Source organism: Chelonoidis abingdonii, chromosome 1 (genome assembly GCF_003597395.2).
Source record: "Chelonoidis abingdonii isolate Lonesome George chromosome 1, CheloAbing_2.0, whole genome shotgun sequence".
NCBI lineage: Eukaryota > Metazoa > Chordata > Testudines > Testudinidae > Chelonoidis > Chelonoidis abingdonii.
In genome coordinates, this window is record NC_133769.1 from 104,324,960 (window position 1) to 104,342,991 (window position 18,032).

The 18,032-nt window shown below is 47.4% G+C and overlaps 1 protein-coding gene across 4 annotated transcripts in view; it reads right to left on the reverse strand.

Annotated features, from left to right (window-relative positions):
- The window catches only part of TMEM263 (transmembrane protein 263), a 32,293-nt gene extending 31,528 nt beyond the window's left edge, over positions 1–765 (reverse strand). For 2 of the 4 annotated variants that reach the window (XM_032772118.2, XM_032772116.2), the window contains exon 1: positions 675–765. The gene's annotated coding sequence lies outside the window, so the exon portion shown is untranslated. The remainder of the gene's footprint in view (positions 1–674) is intronic. The other 2 variants (XM_032772119.2, XM_032772117.2) reach the window with 2 other exon arrangements.
- Between the last annotated feature and the right edge of the window lie 17,267 nt (positions 766–18,032).

Here is an 18,032-nt window from a genome sequence, read left to right on the forward strand (position 1 = left end):
CAGGAATGACGTGGCAGGAAAGGCAGTGATTTAACCTGGAGTCTCTGCGACAGGCTGCCTGGACTCCTTCTTTGCCCCCACCCCCTTCTGCTCTTCCACGTTGTACACAACCTCCGGCTCCTGACACAAAGTGTGAACACCTCCCTCCCCTGCCAGCTTGCACACAAGGCCGAATTCTGCTCTCAGCTACACTTGGCCAAGCCTCTACTTGGGGGAGCGGCGGGGGGCGAGCTGCAACTAACGCCCCCAAAGCAGCTGATGCTAACTTCGCGGGGGGGGGGGTGTTAAGAGCGATGTGCGTGTACTACAGCTAGACACATCACACCCACCGCTTCCCTTCTGCAGCACGGAGGGCAGCAGAGTCACCCCCTAAGGCCCGAGGAAGAGAGAGACAGAGCAAGTGGAGCCCCGGGGCAGGTTACGCAGGGAAGGGGCCCCGGGCAGGACTTTCCTTTGTGCCCTCTCCCACCCCCCGCCCGGGCTGGCGGCTCTGCCCCCGGCAGGCTCCCTCCCACCAAGCAGGGCCCGGAAGGGTCCAGCAGAGACACCCGTCCCCGCTGTCGCGACACAGCCCCCTCGGGCGAATGGGAATCCAGCTCCTCTCGCGCCACGCGAGAACGGGACCCCCAGCCCCCGCCACCGCTCCCCGGCTGCTCCGGCCCCGCGCTACTCACCCGCCGGCTGCAGCCCGCTCCTTGCCCGGCGCAGACTTTACTCTCCTGCGCCGAGGCTCTGCTGCTGCTGCTACCGCTGCCGACGTGGCGCCCTACGCTGCCCGCCCCGTCCGCTCCGCAGACCCCGCCCTAGCCCGGCCTCCACCTCCCGGAGGGGCGCGCAGGCGCTGGCTCCCACCCCAGTCTCAGTGTGTCGGCCGGGGCCGGGCTGGGGTACGGCCCTCAGGGCCTCACCCTTCAGGGGCTGACTGGTTGTGCAGGGCTATGGGGCCTAGCCCCGCCTCACGTGGCCCTGCTGGGGGAAAGGTCGGGGGGGTGGACTGTTCCCCTCTCCCTACGTCCCTCCCCCAAACTCCTGCTCTTAGAGTGCTGTGGTGTGGTTAAGCAGCACAATCCCCCACCCTGTGGCCATCTAAGTAACTTTCTGAGGCCTGGCTACACCTGATTGCTGGGCTCTGCTCTAGGCTGAATTACAGCATTCAGGGCTGTGAAAAATTTCATGCCCCTGATGGTGGAGTTAAGTCGACCGAAAAGCCCCAGTGTCCAACAGCGCATTAGGTTGACAGGAGAATTCTTCCCTCCACCTAGCTACCTCCTGTGGGAGAGGTGGATTTACTGTAATGAATGATGAAAGAGCACCTCCCACCGCTGTAGTCGGTGTCTATGTTCCAGTGGCACAGCTGCAGCTGTTGCATTTCTAGCATAGACATAGCTTAAAATGTAGGTGCCCCTAGCTACATCACTCAGGGCTGCTAAGAATTTCACTCCCTGCCTGAGGTAATTAGATCAACCTAATCCCCACTCTAGACAGAGCTCGATGAACAGAAGAACTTTTCTGTCGACCATGCTACCTACCACCTCATGATGGCACAGATTTATGAAAAAGAAAACCCCCTTCCATTGCTGTAGTAAGTGTCCCCACTGCAAGGGCATAGCTGCAGCACTTCAGCCATGTCACTGTGTAGACATAAGCCATGAGTACACTACAAACTTTTGCCAATGCAAGTTACATTGGCACAAAGACACCACAGTTAGGGTAGGTCTATGCTCCAGATCTATATCGGTATAACTATGTTGCTCAGAGGTGTGAAAAATCCACACCCTTGAGGGCATGTCTACACTTGCCATTTAAAGTGGAAAAAGTCCCCTTTTTGCGCAAAAACCATGGGAGCATTTACACTTGCCAATGACTTTCTGCAGTGAAACTCAGAAAGTTTCACCGCAAAAAGAAAACCACCACCACGAGCGGCATACAGCTCTTACCAGTGATGCTTTTACGGTGATGTGCAAGTGAAAACACATTGTTCCTGTCTACACAGGTTGTAGCCTCTGGAGGATATCTCACAGTGCCTAGGTGACCACTCTGGCCAGCAGCTCTGCTGCTCTGATGCCAGTTAAACAGATATGCACCCCTTTCCCTGTAAAACCTGGGAACTTTGAAACTCCCCTTCCTGTTTTCTTGGCAAATGCTCACTTATTTGGCCAGGTGACAATGCCTGCTCCATGGAGCCAATGATCCCCTGCTTCGAGCAATGCTGAGCTACTGGAGCTTGTCAGCGTTTGGGGAGAGAAGGCTGTGCAGGGGCCTAGGATGTCCTGCAATCACCACCCTCCACAAGACCCATGGTCAAACTGGAGAGAGCTGCACTATGGGGATAGCTGCCCTAGAGCACTGCTCTCATCTGTGATGGAAGTGCTGCTAATGTAAACACTCTCTGACACCAGAGGAATGAAGTGAGTAAACCAGCACTTTACTTTCACTGGTGAAACTTACAGTCAGGGCCAGCTCTACCATTTTTGCCACCCCAAGCCAGAAAAAAAAAAAAAAAAAAAGCAGCTCAGACTGCCATCCGAACTGCTGAAACAAACAAACAAAAAAAGCTGTTCAGACTGTGCCACCCCAAGAATAGACCAAATGCCGCCCCTTAGCATGTGCCGCCCCAGGCACGTGCTTCCTCCGCTGGTGCCTGGAGCCAGCCCTGCTTGCAGTACAAAAACTCTCATACCCTGAGTGACATAGTTATACTGACCTAATCCCCTGTGTAGGCAGCGCCTCCCATTGACATAGTTAATCCACTCCCTGAGAGGCAGCAGCTATGTCGATGGGAGAAGTCTTTCATCAGAGTAGCAGCATCTTTACTAAAGCACTACAGTGGCATAGCTGCCGTGCTATAGCGCTCTACATGAAGACAAGCCCTTAGTATATTGTTTGTGCATGTGCACACTTGGCTTCTTGCATTGGTGCTGCACATACTCACTAGGAATACTTGTGTCAATGCCTGGTGTGGTGCACCATGGGTTAATGGGCAGATATTCCAGTGTGCAACCTGTGACCGTCCAGCACCCTGTCTTATGGGAACTTTTGGCACTGCATGGTGGGGGAGAAACAATTTACGCAAGGGTGACTGGTAGCAAGAGGTCAACTTCCAGCGTGCAATTATCTCCATTCCATAATATCATCTATATCCCATAATTTTTGCACCTTTTTTAAAAAATCCCATGAACCTGCATGGTCCTTCTCGCTGTCTGCCATTTCTGACAGAAGTATGGCTCTGTACAGCCCTGCACTATTGTCATGAATGTTGGAAGCACAAGACACACTATCCTTCAGTATTTGCAAAGTCACAAGAAGAATCAAATCAGCATTGAACGTGACAATTTCTTGGAGGACAGATTGCTGGGGACATAGCGAGAACAAATTCAAGGCTGTAGGTGGCATTCACAGAGTAGTTGCAGATGGTGGAGTGCTGGTTTAGTTGTTAGTCTCTAAGGTGCCACAAGGATTCCTCTTTGTTGTTCCTGGATCTGTGTTCTGAGCTTGCTCAGTCCAGCACAGGGACACCAGAAGAAGAGCTGTAATGAAAATGAAGAAGTGAGTGGCAATCACACTGTGGAAACTTGCAATGCTGGATTGCTACTGGTTAGTGAGAAATCATTTTTGAGTTGGAAAATCCACTGCAGAGGCTGTTGTCATGCAAATGTGCAGGTCCTTTACTGTCTCCTGTTACCCAGGACTGTGACTCTCAGCAATGTGCAGGACATAATGGACGGATTTGAAGCAGTGAGCTTCCTGAACTGTGGTGGAGCAATAGACAGGACACATATCCCTATTTTGGCACCAGACCCTCTTTGCCACAAAGTACATGAATAGAAAGAGAAATTTTTCTATGCAAGCATTGTGGATCACCCAGGACACTTAGCTGACAATAGTGTGGATTGATCAGGGAAGGTACATGACGCTCACATCTTTAAGAACCCAGAGTTGTTCAGAAATCTGCAAGCAAGGTCTTTCTTTCCCAACCAGTGGATTACCATTGGTGATGTTGAAATGCCGCTTACTCCTCTGGCTCATGAAGCTGTACACTGGCCACCTTGACAGCATCAAGAAAAGATCCAGCTACAGGCTCAGCAGGTGCAGAATGACAGTTGGATGTGCTTTTAGTAGATGCTGGTGTTGTTTACTCACAAGACTGGATCTCAGTGAAAAAAAAATCTCAATGATTATAGTTGCCTGCTGTGTCCTGCAAAATATCTGTGAAGCAAAGGGTAAAAAAGTTGCCGATGAGGTGGAGTGCAGCGCTGAAGCAGCTGTTTGTTGCATTTGAACAACACAACACATGGTAATTAGAAGAGCTCAGTGCAGAGCTATCCGGCTCAGGGAAGGTTTGAAAGAGCACTTTAACAGTGACCCACAGTAATGCATTGCGGTGTACTGTGCTTTATCTGGCCCTGCTGTTTTGGGGCCTGTTAGGAAATCTGTAGTGCTTGGTGCCCACCAGTGAATATAGCACTGTCAGTGCACCTATTAATTTTGTGGTGCATAATGTACAGTTGTAATTATTACATTGTGTCACTGATCCTATGAGTTGTGACACACTGTACAATAACAAGTAAGTGAGTGCTCTCAGAGCTGCTAGGTGTTCTGCAGCATATATTGTGAATTATTAAAGATGAATTATTTCCAAATAATAGAATTTTATTCAGTAACAAAACTAGTGCAAAGAAAAATCTGTGTAATTTAAAAGCAAATACATTAATAAATTAATGGAACAGAATTTAGCAAGGAGAAAGAACATTCATGTCCCTTTTACTTGCACATAGGGCAACCATGGCTGTCACAGGTCAGTGTATGCAAAGCTGTGGTTGTCCTTATTGTCCCCCAGTATGGAGGTGGAGGTAGGGGTAGGCATGCAGCCCCTGATGCCACATGGAATGTTGAGGAGAGATATAGGGAGCTGCTGTACTGGAGTTCTCTATGCACTGCATAGGGAGGTGAACCCATGATTGTTGAACCTGTAGGTTCACAAGAGTTTGCACCGTCTACATTTTTTGCCAAAGAAGCCCCATTATGTCCTGGTGAAGCTCCCTCTCCTTTTCCTGTGGGGACTCTTGGGCCTTACTCCTGTCTTCTCTTTCCTTTTCCAGACTGTTTGTAATTTTCACCCTCCAGGCCCCTTGCTCAAGGCCTGAAGCAGCACTCGCTTGCAGGATCTCACTGAACTTGTCATTCCAAGTTCTCTTCTTTCTCCTCTTGACCTGGCTCAGGTGTTCAATGGATGTGGACCGCAGACCCCTCAAGGCTGCACAGCAACAGCTACAGATAAAACACACAGAGATAAGCATTGTCAGTATAGACACAATGGAAAGAGAACGTTAAGATTCAGAACTCTCTTCCCTTGCACCCCCTAAAGTTTTAAACAAGACACACTCATTGACACTTCTGTTTTGGAGTGCTCGTGCACGGCACCACTCACAGCCCCAGGCATGGTGAGTATGGTCTTCCGGGGGGAAGGTGATGAGGAGGGAATTCCTCAGTTGCATGAAGCTTTGAGTATAAGGCAACGGCACTGAACATGGGCACCATTTTCCACTGATAGTGGTGATTTTAGCTGTTATTTCACTCATGATGGTAGCAAAAACACAGAGCACAGCTGCTGCTGGTGTCTGAAGTTTTCCTGGCCCATATGCTACTAGCCTGTGTATTGCAATGGTGCCTGCTGAAGTTACTGCTGACTGGCTTGGAAAAGTGTCCTACCGTGGAGAAAGAAACAAGGCTGCCATCCTAGAAACCTTCACAAGAGAGTTGCAGAGTAGCTCCATGAAAGTTTCATTGTGATCTCTCAGAAGGATTCAAGGGACACCACTGAATACACATGCAACCTGCTCTGCATAGCCCAACCTGCCTGACTCTACAGGGGAATGAAAAGACATTACCAACTCTATCTCTCTCTGTTGTACCATTACATCTTCTAAGTAAATAAATTAAAAGTCAATAGCTGTGTCCTGTTAAGTTGGGGGTGCCAATCAGTGCATTATTGTAGTGGGAAATACAATTACACACTTACCTGGAGTTCCTTTCTCTGCATCACGCTCTCCTGAGCTTGACAGCTGAGACTGCGGTGGAGTCTCAAACAGGTCCCTCCTTGTGGCATAGCTGGCTGCATGTCCCCATCTTCTTCCTCCACGTTCTTGCTGTTCATGGCAAGGGCCTGTGAGTCAGGTATCCACAGTGGTGTGCAGGGTGGTGGAGAAGTGCATGTCACTCTTTGCAGCTCTATGGCATGCAGTTCTTTGTAAAAGCTGCTCTGCAGCCCTGCACAGGATCAGTTGTTTGCCTCTCTGGCCTTCTGTGTGCCTGATGCAGTTCCTTCATTTTCATGTGGCAGAACTGGTGATCCCTGTTGTATCCCTGCTCCTGCATCCCCCCCTGCAATCTGCTTGTAGACGTCCACGTTTCTGTGGCTGGTCCAGTGCTGCCTGCACAGCCTCTCCTCTTCACAAGCCCAGAAGATCTAATATCTCCTGACTACTCCAAGCTGGAGCATGTCTGGAGCATGTTGCTGGCATGGTCTGCTAGACAGTTGTGCACAACATGGAGAGCTGCTAGGTGTGCTTGCCAAGGTGGATAATCAGGAAAAAGCATTTCAAATGTGTGGAGCTTTAAAGGGGTAAGGAGGCCTTCTGATCTCTGTGAACCCTATGCAGTATTGTACACAATTGTGACCAGAGCAATCAGTGTTAGGCATTGTGGGACAGTTGCTGGAGAACTGTTAGGGTTAACATGAGTAACTCTGTGTCTACACTTGTGCTGCATTGACTGCAAACTATTATTATTCTTTAAAGATGCCAAACACACAGGAGTCCCAATCTGAAGTCTCACCTCCCTATAGCGAGACAGGTCAGGAACTCTCCTGGTTGTTAGCATGTGTTGGCAACTGGGAGAAAGCCCCTTCCCGTATCCCATTCCAACTGCTACAGCTCCCTCAGTCTACAGCCTTCTCCATCAGTCCCTCTCTGACCAGAGTCAGTGAAGGAGTGCCCCCCAAGAACTGTGTGCTGGGCTGCATCCATTGCTGCTCCAGCTCTTCAGGAATCTGCTTTTCAACTGCTCCGCTGCATCCTTTATTGATGAATTCCTTTTCAGTTTGAGATAAATAATTTTTTTCTGTCCATTCTGAGCCTTTAGACTGAGGTGAATATAATGGATTCTTTAGATACATTGCTCAGCCTCTCTGGGATAGGTAAGCCTGAGGCTCTGAGAGAGTTGTGTCTTCAAATGATCAGGCTGCTGCCAAAAGAAGCGTGTTCCACTTGAAGCCTTTAATTGTCGATAGGCTTTAGGATAAGGGCTGTCTACAAATGTTTTGCCTACTATTGTTACATATAACACTTTAAGATTCTTGCTTGCATATATATATATATATATATATATATATATATATATATATATATATATATACAGACACACACACCTGCCCTAGAAATTTCCACTACATGCATCCGAAGAAGTGGGTATTCATCCATGAAAGCCCATGCTCCAATACGTCTGTTAGTCTATAAGGTGCCACAGGACTCTTTGCTGCTTTTATAAATTTAAATCAATACAGGAAAAAAATCACTTTTTTTCAGTTATTTTTAAACATCTGGTTTCACTGTAAAAAAGAAACTTACTGTCAGAGTCCCATGGTTGTGTTCTTTTTTCACACAGCAAAAAGGGGGGGGAAAGTGCTTGTAAAACCACAAAAGTTGGCAGGTAGGCCTCAGGAACAGGTGTAGTAACTGTAACTGCATTTACAAATTGACTAGATTACAAATTGACAGTGTCCCTTTAACCTTTCTATGCAGCACTTTTAAAGGGGGGGAAGGATTAAAATGGTAGTCAAACTTTTTTTGCACATCAAAAAGTTTCAATTTGGGTGAACATGCAAGTTGATTCTTATTTTCTCTCATTGTAATCAGCTCCTTTTTCTCATGCACTATTCTGCTTCCCTCCCAACCTTCAAGTGCCTCCTTAAAACATACTTCTTCCATGATGAAACCTTTCAGTAAAGATTTATCTAATCTGTGTGCTTATTGCATGACCTTCCATCACTGTAGTAGTATACGAGCACCTTGCCAAGTATTTAAAAATAGAAACACTCTTTCTCTTCCCCTTCTAAGCATGTAGGAGGTACAGTGTGACTAATTTAGAGGTCATTTGAGTCTGTGTGTGAAGAAATAACTGAAGGAAAGCCAAGTCAAAGAAAGAAGTTTTGTATTAGTTCTGTAAGCAGCACATTCTGTGATTTTTTTAAAAAAAATTATATTACAGTACCACTCCAGGCTTTTCAGTCAGGATCAGGGCTTCATTGCACTGGGTGCAGTACAAACACTGAGTAACAGACAGTGCCTATGCTAAATATGGTCATTCTTCTCTCCTTACATAAATGGAGTTCAACAATGAAAGTTCCTCTCTTGGACCTCCGAGCCTTCCCCTTCTGGCTGACAGTTTCATTTTTCCAGTGGAAAGTAGCTGTTGTGGGGGGCAGAGGTTCACTCCAGACCACACTTCAGATCCTTACCCTGTCTGTCTTTCTCTCTCCCCACCCCAACCTCCTGGCAGACACCCACGGGGTTCTCGGAGCAAACAAAACAAAAGTTCTCGTCCTTCTTTTTTCCCTTCTGGGAGAGGGAAGTGTGACGTTCCCCTCTAGTGTTGTCTGGACCAGTGATCTGCTAGGCCACTCCAATCCTTGACTCTGGGAGCCAGCCTTACCCTGCTCTGCTGTGAGAACCCTTACTCCTGGGCTGTTCACACACAGCCTCTGGCATGTAAGCTGCTCCCAGCTACTTGCAGCAAATGACTAATATCTCCAGTCCCAGACAAAACTGGACACTGCAAGCTTATATAAGTTCATCAATTGATCAAATAAATTGATATGTACCAGGCTTGTTATCCCAAGAGGAGCCTCTGACACACTGCAAACCAAACGCACTGCTTCAGGTAGAATAAACAAACAGATTTATTAACTATAAAGATTGATTTTAAGTGATTATAAGTCAAATCATAAGTCGGATTTGGTCAAAGGAAATAAAAGCAAAACACATTCTAAGCTGATCTTAACACTTTCAGTGCCCTTACAAACTTAGATGCTTCTCACCACAGGCTGGCTCTTTAGCCAGGCACTCCCTTTTGATCAGTGGTTCCGTTGCTTGGCGGCAGTAGTGTCTGTAGATGTAGCTGGATGAGAGAAAGCATGGCAAAATGTCTCTCCCTTTTATTATGTCCTTTCTTTCCTCCTGGCTTTGCCCCCTGCTCCGCCCTTAAGAGTCAGGTGAGCATTACCTCTTCGTAGTCCCAAACTGTCCAAAGGAAGAGGGTGACTCCCTCGAGGGTCTAACAGATTCTTTTGTTGCTGCCTAAGCCAGTGTCCATTGTTCCTGTGAGGCTGGGCTGGGTTTGTCCCATCCGTGCCCCGATGAGGTACGAACTGCCTCTCTGTTCTTGGAGAGTTTTTGCATGGGTTTGCTTTAAGCCAAGAGGATACATTTTCAGTCTCATAACTATATACATGAAATTATAACCTATAACCTTACTATAACACTGCTGTAACAATTACAATAACATCACTATAAAAACCATGCTCAGTGCATTATGAGCCTTCCGAAGACACCCAACATGACAAACTTTGCATTGGATACTGCTCAGTCATTTTATAAAGATGAACATGGGGGGTCTTGGGTGTTCCCCCGAGGTACAGAGCGTCACAGGGAGTCCATGGGAAAACAGAGAGAGGTAAGGGTGATGTGGAACCCAGGGTCAGCCCTTTGGGTGGACCTAAATGGGGTCCACTTCCAACCCCTCATCATGAGACATACTCCTCTGAGGCTGGGTTTTGCACCTTCGGGGGTGATGAGGCTTGTCGCTGTCTCCCTCTCCATGAGCCTGTTCCAGCTGTCTGAGGCAGGGCAACCTTCTTCCAAATCACCACCCCTGCCTGCAGCAGGTTTTCCATTTTATGTCCTCCCCACCCCCAAGGCAGAGCAAGGCTTGCAGGTGTACCTTGTTGGTGCTGACAGGCCCAGAGGAGTTCATTAGTCAGGACAGATAACTTTGATTGGACTCTCTGTTGAACAGGAAATCAGAGCAGTGAAACGTACTGAGGGGATGTGCTCAATCCTGTATTAAGTGGACTAGCTTCTATGTTTTGTAACTCTTGGAGCTTTTTCAGAGCATACGTCTTCATGTCTAGACATCACTTGCATGATCAACCCTGGAGGTTACAGTTGCATAAATCGCCATAGTCACCTCTGGCTGTGATGGAGTGAAATCTTTAAGTGAATAAAGTACACCAAAATATGAATAAAGTCCCATTGTAGATACACATCTCTGAGGAACTTGCAAAACGATTAGACTAGACTCTATATTTTCATATTACTATTTGCAAGTTAAAAATGTACATCCACTTGGGGTCTAGAGGTTGGTTCCCTGGACAGATATTCCAATATTTTACTGCAAGAAGATGAGAGCTAAATTTATTTCCAATTTTTACAAGAATTTAGTTAATGACACCACTGGTCAACAATATTTTAATAAGAAGTGAAAAGGCACTGGAGTGAGAAGCCTGGAGAACAGCTGGGCGTGAAAGACTGGGTGAGAGCTACTCAGATGTCCAGAACATCTTGATTTGCTGCACATGAAAGGAAATATGTATCCTATTCCTCTCTCCTACCTTCAGATCCAACTTGTTTCACAGAAATTGATACCAAACATAGCTATCCGTATGCTGGAATAAGAATTGGGAGATCATTTCAAATTGCGTTGGGACATTGGGAAGGGAGATAGACAGGTTATGTAGGATTTCCAAAGATGGTGCACAAAGTAACAGGTAGAACAATGAGGTACTGCTGCTGTGTTGGAGGCCAGAAATAAGGTCGGCCTAATTCTCCTGACACAATCAATGACTTTAGAATTACTGTGGTCTAAATCAAAAGGTAGTGAGAGTAGATTTTAACTCTCACTTACATTGTAAGTTCTTTGGGGCAGGGACTGTCTTTTCTTTTGCCCATACACGTAGGCCCTGAAGAAGAGCTCTGTGTGGCTCAAAAGCTTGTCTCTCTCACCAACAGAAGTTGGTCCAATAAAAGATATTAACTCAGCCACCTTGTCTCTCTCATATCCTGGGACCAACACGGCTACACCAACACAGCAAACATATCCTCAAACAAGGGTGCTGGGACAATTTTTATAGTGGGGATGCTGCTGATGGAAACCATGTATTTAGTGTTTGTTATTATTATCTCAAACAGGGGGTGTTGGTAGGGAGGAGTGCAGCAGCACCCCCAGCACGCCTAGTTCCAGCACCATTGTCCTCAAAGGTATTTAGCTGCTGAGCTCCCACGGAAATCAATGGCAGTAAGTTTGGAACAAATGGAGTTCAACAATACTATTTCATAAGACTATTAATTTCCTAATTAGCCTAATCAGGGAAGATTGGTGGGAAAGATCTCAAAAGACCCATACTATTTGGTTTGTAAAAGTAGTTTTTTGCTATTTTGTGTGTTCCAAAGTATACCTTTGGGATAGGGTGACCTCACTTAGAGTACCCTCTCATGGCAGGCTGCAGTTGAACAGTCACACCTGCCTCGATTTTCCTCTTTCAGAGACTCCAGTAACTCCACATCAGGCTCTCTTGCTTCAATAATTCTCCCTCTTGAGCCGGTTTTGTACAAAAACCAGTGTAAATAGTCCATACCAAAAGTCCCCAAACACCCCTAGTGCATGTATTTCTTAAAATCCCACAACATCTAGTCCCTCGACACCTCACATACCATACCCCAGTGTCTTTCACCACACCTGGACTCTGTCAGTCCTCTCCTATCCTTCTGCCAGGTCAGCCACTCTAGCCCTTCCAGTGGTGTGCAACCTCTTCCCAATGGAAACTGCCCCAGCCTCTGTGCTGGAAGTTCATCATCATCAGGGGAGCATCCATCACTTCCCCTGTTCCATTAACCTCTTTTACCTCAGACAGACCATCAGATAGGCCCCTTCACTGTTCCCTTGGCCCTCATCCCTCTCCAGCCCTCTGGCTCCAGCTCTCCAGCATGGAGCTGTCACCGGAGTACACCCCTCTGCTACTCCCCCACCTCCAGACCTCTCTGGCCCTCAGCGCTGGTCCTTCAGCTTAGAAGTAATCAGGCTACTCCCTCTGCTGCTCTCCTACCCGTAAACCTCAGTCCAGGAAGATAACTCCCAGGAACTCTATAGAGAGCTTCTGGAAAGGTTCCTGAAGAAAGCAGCTTTAGGGAAGCTGCTGGAGGAGCTGCTGAGAGCCCAGAAATACAGTCCCAGGAAGAAGGGCTGTGCAACCGTCTGAACCTGAGGGGAAATACGACCGGCCAGGGAGACTTTATTTTGCGTCTGGGTGCAACACACTTTATTTCAAGTTTATTTGGACTTCATAAAGTAGAACCCCAGCAGGGGATTTTTGTCTGATACCTTTTAACCTGCGTGGAATTCCTAAGAGCCCTGAGAGAAGGGGAGACTGAGACAGAGTCACACTTGACCAGCAGGAAGTGCTAGAAGACAGGCTCGCCCTTTTACGACCTTCAGTAGAAAGATGTTCAAAATAAGCGAAGTAAAGTATAAATTCACTTCTTTAAGAGAAAATAGACTGACATGATAGTAGGAGACATTATTGCACCACATATTGCAACCTTTGTAAATGATAGCTACCCAATCACTCTGCATCCCAAACCCACAACCGTTATTAATGTGAGTGGTCAACGGGCCGACTAAAAAGAGCCAGGGCTGCTGACATAAGTAAGAGCTGCAGGATTAGATTCCTTCCTCGTAAATACCGAGGAATGATAATGTTGTTTAATTTTCAAGGTATGGTGTGCTGCATAAAAATATAGCAGCTGTTGTGGTTTCCTGTTGTCCTATCTGAGCACTTATTTCTGCCATTCTCTGACTGTCTACTGGAATGAAATTGTTTTATTTTTTAGTTTGTTGCTGGGGTTTTTTAAGGCAGAAAATTGACTAAGCTCAAAGTCTGGATCTAGTTTTGCTCCCTTACATAGCCTCTAGCTTCTGAAAAACATTACTGGCACAAGAACAGACGTACAAAAATGACTGAAAACTAAAAACAGCAACTGACACATTGAAGATCCGGGGTTAAAATTGTGAAGGAGAAAAATGAGTACGTGCTCATGTAATTAATCAAAGACTGTATCATAATGCACACATACAAGGAGCATTACTGTGACAAAGTGAGGTTGCATGGGTAACATTAATTCTGACATCTCTTAATGTAGGAATACTTGACTTTCCAACCTTAAGGTAGTCTTTCTGTATGTTATTATATATATCTGACCTCCTCTAAATTAGCACTTACTGGGGGACTGGCTGCCTCAGGAGGTTGCTAATGGACAACAGAGTTTTTCACCTGTATGTCACTACTTTGAATCAAGCTGGGGACTCTTCCTATTGAATGAAAGTTTCGGGAGTAGGGGTGGCCTCAGTTCCAGCTCCCTCATCACAAACACACTACTATGCTTTGAATTAAGTGGCAGACTATGCAGGGAGCCCAAGAACTGCACAGACCACAAAGCATGAACTACTCTATTGCTTCTGCAGGATGCGCCTCAGGTTCAGGACTGACGCTTGTCCAGCTTGTGATCAGAGGACTTAGTTCACCGGGGCTGTCGAGCAGATGCCTTCGCACAATCTTTCTAAAAACTGAAGTTTGATTATTAGAACATAAGAATGGACACACTGATCAATGGCCCATCTAGCCCAGTATTCGGTCTTCCAACGGTGACCAATGCCAGTTGCTTCCGAGGGAATGAACAGAACAGGCAATCACTGAGTTACCCATCTCCAGTCATCCACTCACAGCTTCTGGCAAACAGAGGTTAGGGACACTCAGAGCATGGGGGTTGCATCCTTGCCCAGCTTGGCTAATAGCCATTGATGGACCTATCCTCAATTGTATATGCAAATATACAAATAACCTTCATGACTAATTTGCATATTTTTCACACAGTAGTAACCAAAGGCATTTAGGCACCTGGTAGGATTTTCAGAAGTGCCTAGGCACTTAACCCCTAGCACCTAAATATTGAAAATGTGGCCCCCAATTTTGGCTCTAATTTCCCTCCCCTAAAAGGTGTGACCCTTTGTTGAAATATTAGGCTCAAAGACATATTTGCTCTCCAAAAGAGGTTTGGAGGACCTCAAGGGGCACCACCATGGGCAGTGGGTGAACCCCAATATGGGGAGGCAAGCCTGCTGGCCCCACTCCTTCTGCCCAAGACCCTGCCGCCCCACATGCTGGAACTCCAAAACCTCCCTCCTATCTTATGAAAGGAGAAGCCCTGACCCTGAGGGGCCCCCATGACCGGAGGAGCCCGAGCCCGCCCATCCTAGCCACATTGGGCCAAGCTGGTGCCACTGGCCCCCTGAGCACCAGGTTGAGCCACCAGCCCCCTCTCCCAGATGCCCCTCCCCCCCCCGCAAGGCAGAGTTGGGCTGAGCCTCCAGCCCTCCACAGCACCAGGCCAAGCCTCTCGCACCCCTCCTCCCCTGGCCCTCGAGTGCCTGCCAGGCTGAGTTGCTGGCCTCCCCAGCAAAGTTGAGCCAGGCCGAGCCACCATCCCCCTAGTGCCAGCTCCTCCCACCCCTGAAGGCCCTGCCTCCCCACCAAGCTGCCAGCCCTAGTGCCCAGCCGAGCTTGCTCAGATCGCCAGCTGCTGCCTCTCCATTTCCTTTCTCACTCCCTCGTTCCGAGGAGGAGGGACGTGGTGATCAGCGGGTGCAGAATTGGGTGTGGAGTGGAGGAGGCAGTGGGAGTCTTGGGGCAGGGCTGGGGCCACCATGGCCCAGGTGTCTGGCAGCGGGCTGGCGGCAGCACTAGAGAAGGCAAGGTGTTCCTTGACCTATTATACCCACAGTCCATAGGCACCACTAATGGTAGCTGAGATTAGTAATGGAGTCTTCATCCAGGACTGAGGCTCGCAAGTGCTACCACAATAGAAATAGCGACGACAATAATGATAGGGCTATCATCTGAGGTACTCCAAGGGGAAGACTATCATTTCACCCTCACTATTGGACTGAGCCCTAACGATTGAGTTACAGACTCTTTAGCTTTTCTTACTGTGTTTTCCCTTTGAGGGCTTGTCTACTGTACAAAACGTTGTTGTGTTCAAACATGATTGTGAAAAGTCAGGCTAGCTGACCTCTGTAGGCCAGGAAAAGCAGTGTTCAGCATTGTGATAGCACACCATGATTAAACCTCTACCAGGGCTCCAGCCTATTATAAAGAGAAATTACTTTTAGCACCTGTGTGTGCAGACATACGAGATGGGAAGTCCCTGTACATTTTGAGGTTAGAGAGTCTGTTGGTTATAAGTGAAACCAACCAAAGGCAAAACTCAGGCCTGTAACAATGTCACTCTCCTTTCCTCCCTTCTCAAAGGCCTTTCTCCTTTTGACTACCAAACAGCTGTTATACAACTTCTTCTACACTCGCGACAGCTTGATTGGCTGTTCAGTCCCTAGTCCTGCCTCATCATTACACAACCTTTGAGAGGTTGAAGCTTGGGGAAAACTAGATCGGTGCCTCCATATCCTGTCACAGCTACCTAAAGAGCAGTGCTTAGCTACAAAGGCGAAGAGTGCTGTATAGGTACCTTAGACAGATAGATATAATTAGACAATAAGACACTCTAGGTTTTGTATTATGGTGTAATAATGATATATTCACTGAGGCAAAAGACCAAAGGCTGACTGCCATGAACCACCAAGGCGTGTCATGATTACAACAACACACACACACACATTGTTGCAATACCCTAGAGCATCCAACTGTAATAATAAAGTATTGCGTTTAAAAGAAAAAACATTCATATTTTTTTTTAAATCCAGGACATACTTGAGGACTTGGTTGAAGAAAATAGTTAAAAGTAAATTAAACTAACCTTAACATTGCTAGGAGATTGTATGGCTTTCTAGGAGCTCTTGCCTCTCAGAGGCCCTCCTACTAATAGCTGACACACACTGAGAGCAAGAAAAGTAAAGGGAATCTATCAGTGTTGCAGATCCTGGGCCTAATCCTGAAAATACTAGTGAGTGTAGTCCTCTGGAAGTTATGAGAATAAGCAGTTGCAGAATCCAGTCCTAAAACATATGCTGTGGTCAATTGTTAGGCTTCCTTCTCACCTACCAGCTTGATCATTTATTCAACGATTCCCTTCCGTCTCATCTCCCCACTTCCTTTGGGCTGTCAGCAGGCCCTGCATCTACATTATTTCCTTTTTTTCCCTCAGCAAAATTAAAAAGGAGCAGAACTGTTTATTTTAAATGTCACACCTACATTTTATGGCTCTGATTCTCCCCTGTGACGCAGCTGTTTTATGCCACTCTGGCAGCATAAAAGGGTCTTAGAAAGTGCAAAACTAGCCCCAGGTCTCTTCTAGGAGGGATTTCTCTGCTTGCATAAAGCTGAGTGTAACAGTCATACATAGGGTGACCAGATATCCCATTTTTAATGGGATAGTCCCATATTTAAGCCCTGCTGCAGGTGTCCTGACTTTTTCTTTAAAATGGGCAAATTGTCCCGTATTTTTTGCCTTTCTCCCCTCCACCCCCAGTCAGTACTGGCAGGTCACACAGCTGGCTGGATCCCTGCTCACAAGATGCCCACCCGCCAACGGTGAGAGGGGTGGTCCAATGGCCCACAAGGGGGATGGGTGTGCAAGGCTGGTAATGGGACAATGCTGCAGCACACCAGACCAGGCCTTTTCCCCCTGCCAGTCCATCAGTGCAGAACCCACTGTGTGCTGGCTTTGGAGTAGGGGGACAAGAGGGAGCTGAGTTATGTTGGTGGCCAGCAGCAGCCTGGAGGTGTTAGCTGCCTTTCGACACTGTGTGGACAGGAAGGGACAAGCTGCTTCCAGGCCTGGGGTGGGGGGGGGGGAGAAGAAATGAGCTTTGCAAAGACATGGGCCAGGTCTCCTCCATGCTCTCTCCTTCTCCCCGCAGCTGGAAGCAGCTCCTGTCCCTTCCCTCCTGCACAGTGCCAGAAGGCTGCTGCTGGCCACATTCTGGTGTGAAAACTGGCAGAAATTGGGGGGGGGGGGAGGTGGCTGTGACCCTGCATGCCCACCTGTGTTGCCTTGGGAAAATGCAGTGCCAGGTAGCGGGAGAGGCGAGTTCATCTTGAGGGCCCAGCCAGGCATGGAGGGTGGAGAGCGCTGGGCATGGAGGATTAGTTGTTCGGGCACCCCCGCCATGTGAGAGAGGTGTATGGGAGCGTGTCTATGTCATCCCTCCTCGTGTGTATGTGTGGGGAGGGGGTAGGAGTGTGTGTGTCACCTCTCCCCATGTGAATCCTAAAGCCTTAAAGATAAGAAGGTAAAATAAAAGAATCCAATGCAGTATCTCTTTTTAATAAAAGTGAATTTGAACGTTTGTACTTCATAGTTCTGATTGATTGCCATTGAACTCGCATGAATGCGAGTAATTTTACCAGGTGTCCTGTATTCAGCACAGGGAAATATGGTGACCCTAGTCGTACTCAGCTGTTGCTTGTGGCCCCTGGCGTAGAGGCACACTGGGGATGAGAGGTGGTGTGAATGCTGCACTGCAGCTAGTCTTTAGTCAGCATCAAAGCTTACTTACGGTTGTTACTGGGCAGGACCAGAATGCAGGAGGCAGACAGATCCCTTTAAAGCTGCCTTTGCCAGCCGTTTTCACACAAAAAAGGAAGAACAAAGAATTTGGCCCAAGTTTAGTACAAACATGATTTAAATAGTCATTTACCAACCCTAGGTTTTCCCAAGACACTCTGACAAAGCATCTCAGACATTTGCACAATTTCTTTAATTTACCCAAGCTTCCTCAACAGCTCCACCAACTATCTGGTTATTTTTCACCTGCCCGAGTTTTGAAAATCAATATACTTTGCTCTGCTGTCGATAGCTTATCCAGCTGCACTGGCACTGCAGGATCCCTCACAGGAGTTCAGCTGGTGGAGGACGATGGAAAGGAGGATTCTGAGCGAGTCTCAAGTCATCATCGCAGTTAGGGAGTGA